Raw genomic sequence first — 7,154 nt, forward strand, 5'->3', positions numbered from 1 at the left:
ATTACAAGGACATAAAAGGAAATTTTCGTTTATAAGTCTATTCAATGGACTTAACAAAACTTCCTGTTCCTAGTATTATAGGTTTGAGTTTATCTAAACCTATGGCTTGTGGTATACCTGGTAATTACTTACTCAAATGCAAGCAACTTATTTTAGTAAGATGCTGAAGCATTTTCTTTCTAATGGCAATCTATAGAAGCTTCACAACTTCTTAGGTATAGATTTTATTTATCTAAGGAAAAGTCTCAACTATTCCGGAAAAGATAAAGCCATGAAAGAATTTCTTATATCAACAGTGAGAGGTCTTAGATATGCTTTTGTATGCCTTAGACCAGACACCTGCTGTTGAGTGGGAGTAATGAGTAGGTATCAGATTAATCCAGGAGAAGAACATTGGAAGACAATCAAGTAAATCTTAAGATAAAGAAGAGGAACTATATGTTAGTCTATAAGGGTGTGTTTAAAACTCTTAGACTACACCATATCAGATTTCAAAATTTGCCTTTGTGCTAGAAAATCTTTCTGACAAGATGGTGATTACTCTGGGGGTGGAATAGTGATTTTGGAGAAGTGTAAAAACCTATCTGAATTCTCTAGGTCTACCAGATAGGGACTGAATGTTAAAGCTGCAGGAAAGGTACTTATTCAGTCTAAGGAAAGTTCTATACATCTTTGGCACCATTCCAAATTGCCTTAAACTACTAGTGTTAATTTCCTGATTAACCAAAAGTAGTTGCCAAAGGTATAGAATCCAGTATCCCAAGAGAGTAGACATATAGAGAGGAATTTCACATTATCAACAATTTTGTGATTAAGGAAGAGTAATGGTGGAGAAAAGGTTGTGTTTAATTCAACCTTTCAGATCCTATTACGAGGAGTTTACTACTACTACACTTGATTTGTATATCAAGGTGTTGAGATTATTTGAAACGCACTTTTTGTTTTATATTAGTGCAAGTGGGAGTTTGTTGGGTTTTATGCCCTAAATAAAACTCATTTCAATATAATCAAATTTACTTATTAATATAGATCAGAAATAACATTTAATGTTGCATGGTTCACATGATTTATTTCATGATTATATGTACATAATGTATAGATTCATCTGAAACCCTTTTCACATACTTGATCCTGTTTATTGTGACGTCAACACATTGGAAAGTAAACATGACTATGTGAATAAAGTTTCCTAGATTTATCAGACATAGGGTTTTACTGATATGATAATCTACAACAGAGTTTACTTGCATTTGGAGAAGTGCTATGTTCTTTCCAGAGCATTGGTTAAAGTAAAGCTCAGGTTGGATGCATGGAGTATGCATCGGAAGGGATCAATATTGAACTTTGACTTAGATTTATTAAACTTACCGTAAAATCTATTCAAGTCAATATCGCCTAGTTGATCCTAGATCAAATGTTCTTAATCCTGTTATGATTAGGCTCAATCTCGAGAGGCTATTCGTGTTCTTTGATTTGTTAGTTAAGCCTACTTTTAGGTCAGGGTGATACGTACATTTTGGGAACACGGTAGTGCAATTGAGTGGGAGCGCTAGCATAAACATGGAATCTATAGCTTCTATCTGGCGAATATTAAGCAAAGGATGATCTCCTTCGAGCTTGACCAAACGAAAAATAAATGGTGGAGATCTCATTTCACATAAGCTGAAATATCATTTATACGGGGTCAAGTGTTTTAAGGATAAAATACATAGTAGGGTGTTACGGTAATTTAATCCCTTTACTGTGTAGATCATTCATATAGAGGATCATTGATCACATTAGGATTATAACAATGGATAACTAATGATGTGTCTATATGGTGGAACATATAGAGCATTCTATATACTGAGAGTGCAATTCTAAGTTCTATGCGTGGATTCAACGAAGAATTAATAAGTTAGTGAATTTTAGTGCTAAAGTCTTGATCTACTTATTGGAAGCTCGGTTATATAGACCCATGGTCCCCCCACTAGTTGAGATAATATTGCTTGTAAGACTCATATAATTGGTTTTGATTAATCAATTATAATTCTCAAATTAGACTATGTCTTTTTGTGAATTTTTCACTAAGTAAGGGCAAAATTGTAAAGAAAGAGTTTTAGGGGCATATTTGTTAATTATGATACTTTGTATGGTTCAATTAATAAATATGATAAATGACAATATTATTTAATAATTATTTATAGTTATTAAATAGTTAGAATTGGCATTTAAATGGTTGAATTAGAAAATTGGCGTTTTTGAGAAAATCAAATGCAATAAAGGTAAAACTGCAAAATTGCAAAAAGTGAGGCCCAAATCCACTAGTATAGGGCCAGCCACTTTTGTAGGAAATTTAAACTGATATTTTCATTATTTTAATGCCAAATAATTCAAACCTAACCCTAGTGGAATGCTATAAATAGATAGTGAAGGCTTCAGGAAAATTACACTTAAATTTTCTATTTTTCCTTCAGAGAAAAACCTGAGCCTTTCTCTCTCCCTATCTTTAGCTGCCACTTCTTCTTTCTCTTCCCTCTTGAGATTTCGAAATTCTTAGTGTATGAGTAGTGCCCACACACAGCAAGTGATACCTCAATCATAGTGAGGAAGATCGTGAAGAAAGATCATCAGCAAAGGAGTTTCAGCATCAAAGATTCAGAGAAAGAGATCCAGGTTCAGATATTGATAATGCTCTGCTACAGAAAGGAATCAAGGGCTAGATATCTGAACGGAAGGAGTCATTATATTCCGCTGCACCCAATGTAAGGTTTCCTAAACTTTATATGTGTTTAATTTCATCGTTTTAGAAAGTTCATATTTAGGGTGTTAATAAACATACTTGTGAGTAGATCTAAGATCCTGGTAAAATAATTTCCAACAGTTTGTTAGCTATTCTAAGTGATTAGGGGTGGAGCATCCCATAGTCATTAGATAAGAAAGTGTTTGTTTAAACAAATACTACCTTTTTAAGAAAATGACTAAGTCTGAAAATAAAGTAGCAGATAAAGGAGATATTTTTTTCTTGATTCCAAAAGTGTTCTATCATCTTATTTTACAAGATGATCCCACTGCCTCTGTTGTCTTAACACAACTGAAGAGGTCTATACCATTTAGTTTTCTTTGACATAGTTCACGGTACCTTGTTGTAGTGGGAGAGTTTCTAGGAACTTTACCTTCTTATGACTTGGAAGACACTAGTGATTAAAATCCATTGTGAGTTTAAACAAGTAATGGATTGTCAAGATAAGAAACTAAGAAGAAAGCCAATAGAACTATGGTTTGATCCATTCACATGGAGTAACCTAAAGTTTTCTATTACAAGGACATGAAAGGAAATTTTCGTTAATAAGTCTATTCAATGGACTTAACAAAACTTCTTGTTCCTAGTATTATGGGTTTGAGTTTATCTAAACCTATGGCTTGTGGTACACCTGGTAATTACTTACTCTAATGTAAGCAACTTACTTTAGTAAGATGCTGGAGCATTTTCTTTCCAATGGAAATCTATAGAAGCTTCACAACTTCTAAGCATAGATTTTATTTATCTAAGGAAAAGTTTCAACTATTCCAGAGAAGATAAAGCCATGAAAGAATTTTTTAAATCAACAGTGAGAGGTCTCAGATATGCTTTTGTATGCCTTAGACCAGACACCTGCTGTTGAGTGGGAGTAATGAGTAAGTATCAGATTAATCCAGGAGAGGAACATTGGAAAACAATCAAGTAAATCTTAAGAAGAGGAACTATATGTTAGTCAATAAGGGTGTTTGTTTGAAACTCTTAGACTACACCACATCAGTTTTCGAGACTTGCCTGTGTGCTAGAAAGTCAGCTGATGAGATGGTGATTACTTTGGGGGTGGAGTAGCGATTTTGGAGAAGTGTAAAAACCTATCTGAAATCTCTCGGTCTACCAGAAAGAGACTGAATGTTAAAAGTTGCAGGAAAGATACTTATTCAGTCTAAGGAAAGTTCTATACATTTGTGGCTGTGTTCCAACTTGCCTTAACTACTAGGGTTACTTCCTGAATAACGAAAGAGTAGTTGCCCAAAAGTATAGAATCCAGTATCCCAAAAGAGTAGACATATAGAGAGGAATTTCACATTATCAAGGATTTTGTGATTAAGGAAGAGTAATAGTGGAGAAGAGGTTGTGCTTAATTTAACCTATCAGATCCTATTACGAGGAGTATGCTACTATTACACTTGATTAATATATCAAGGTGTTAATGATTATTTGAAATGCACTTTTTGTTTTATATTAGTGCAAGTGGGAGTTTGTTGGGTTTTATGCCCTAAATAAAACTCATTTCATATAATCAGATTTACTTATTAATAAAGATCATAAATAACATTTTATGTTGCATGGTTCACATGATTTATTTCATGATTATATATGTATATAATGTATGAATTCTTTTTAAGTCCAGAACATATGAGTTGGTTAAAGATTATAGTGTTGTCAGCACAGTGGAATACAATCTTTATTATATGTTCAAAAGTTGATTCCCTGATTTTTCAGAACACTGGATTTAGACTGACATGGTATAATCAGCGATAGGTATTCTTACACCTTGGAAAAGTGTTATGTCCTTTCCAGGACATTGGCAAAGTTTACCAGTATCGGATGTATGGAGTATACATCGGAAGGGACCGATATTGAACTTTGATTAGATATGTTAAAATTTACCGTAATATCTATTCACTTCAATATCAGCTGTTGATCCTAGATCACATGATCGAAATCCTGATATGGTTAGGCTCAATTTCAAGAGTGTTACTCGTGTTCTTTGATTTGTTAGTTAAGCCTAGTTTTGTATCAGGGTGATACGTACATTTTGGGAACACGGTAGTGCAATTGAGTGGGAGCGCTAACATAAATATGGAATCTATAGCTTCTATTTGGCAAATAGAAGTAAAGGATGATTTCCTTCGAGCTTAACCAAACGAAGATAAATGGTGGAGATCTCATTTCACTTAGGTGAAATATCATTTATACAGGGTTAAGTGTTTTAAGGATAAAATACATTGTAGGGTGTTACGGTAATTTAATCCCTGTACAGTGTAAATCATCTATATAGAGGATCATTGATCACATTAGGGTTATAACAATGGATAACTAATGACGTGTCTATATCGTGGAATATATAGAGCGTTTCTATATGACTGAGAGTGCAATTCCAAGTTCTAAGTGTGGATTCAATGAGGAATTAATAAGTTAGGGAATTTACTTGGTAAATTCGGTTCGACTTATTGGAAGCTCGGTTATATAGACCCATGGTCCCCATACTAGTTGAGGCCATACTGCTTGTAAGACTCAGTTAATTGATTTTAATTAATCAATTAAAATTCTAAAAGTTAGACTATGTCTACTTTATGAATTTTCACTAAGCAAGGACGAAATTGTAAAGAAAAGAGATTTTAGGTTTATTTATTGATTAAGAGACTTTATATGTCTAAATTAATAAATATATTAAATGGCAATATTATTTGATAATTATTTCCAAGTTATTAAATAATTAGAATTGGCATTTAAAAGGTTAAATTGGAAAATTGGCATTTTTGAGAAAATGGGAATGGAAAATAACAAAATGGGAAAGTTGCAAAGTGAGGCCCAATACCCTTTGTATGGCCGGCCCTATGCATGAGAAATACCATTTGTGGTTTCCATTATTTTAATGCCATACAATTCTAACCTAAACCTAGAGGGTTTTCTATAAATAGAAAGTGTTGGCTTGAGGAAACTAAGACACACATCTTTGGTCACTTTGTTTCTCTCAGAAAAAGCCTCACACGCCACCTTCTTTCTCTCTTTTCTTCTTTGTAATTTCGAAACTTTGAGTGAATGAGTAGTGCCCACACACATCAAGTGGTATCTCAATCATAGTATGGAAGACTATGGAATTTCTGCATCAAAGAAGGAGAAAAGAAGATCCAGGTTCAGATCTTGGTGATGCTCGCTACGTAAAAGGAATCAAGGGCTAGAGATCTGAACGGAAGGAGTCATATTATTCCGTTGCACCCACTGTAAGGTTTTCTAACTTTATATGTGTTTATTTTCATTGTTTTAGAATTCATATTAGGTTGTTAATCCAACATACTTGTTAGTAAATCTAGATCCTGGTAAAATAATTTCCAACACAAGCCTGTCGCGGAGTACAAAGTCAAAGAAGATATTCATTTATTCGAGTAGAATAAATATAATCACACGGTGACCTCGGATTACATATAACAAGACAGTCACATCGCAATCTTAACTCAAATAAAGAGACAGGAGATACCAAATGTACATTTCTTGGGATTGAGTTTCATCACATACCTTTGGAGAACTGAAAAGGCTTTCTTGAGGTCTGTACAATGCTCTCTGGATGTCTTAGATATTACCAACATATCATCGACGTAGACCTCCATATTTTTCTCCAATTGGTTCTTAAACATCTTATTGACCATTCTATAATAGGTTGCTACATCATTCGTCAGACCAAATGGAATCACTTTATATCAGTATAGACCATTATTCGTCTGGAAGCTGGTGTGTTCCTCATCGGCAATGTGCATCTTGATCTGGTTGCATCCATAGTAAGCGTCCATGAAGTTGAGAAACCGATAACTAGATGTGGCATCTACCATTTGGTCTATCTGTGGGAGAGGGAAGCAGTCTTTGGGACATGCTTTGTTGAGGTCCATGAAATTAATGCACATCGTCCACGTACAATTAGCCTTAGGGACTAAAATTGAATTTTCCAACCAAAAAGGGTACAGAGCTTCTCGAAGGAAGTCATTCGTGGTTAACTTATCCACTTCTACTTTTATTGCATCCACCCTCATTGGATCTAACAGTCATTGCTTTTGGGGAACTGGCATTGCATCTTTGTTGATGTTCCAGGCATGGCAGATAGTGTTATGATCAATCCCTATCATATCAGAATGGCTCCATGATAACACGTCCTAATTTCTCTTGAAAATATTTATAATGCTTTCTTTCACAACTGGAGGCAGGTTTCTTTCCACCTTTATGGGTTTGGTGAGGTCTTTATCACAGATGATTACTTCTGACATATCCTCCATTGGCTCAATCACTCTTCTTGTCCCCACATAGGAGGCTAGCTAATCTTTGAAGTCATTCTGGATGGTTTCAGCTTCCACCTAAGTTTCCATTCCAGCAGCAATAGGTG

Source organism: Cannabis sativa, chromosome 6 (genome assembly GCF_029168945.1).
Source record: "Cannabis sativa cultivar Pink pepper isolate KNU-18-1 chromosome 6, ASM2916894v1, whole genome shotgun sequence".
NCBI lineage: Eukaryota > Viridiplantae > Streptophyta > Magnoliopsida > Rosales > Cannabaceae > Cannabis > Cannabis sativa.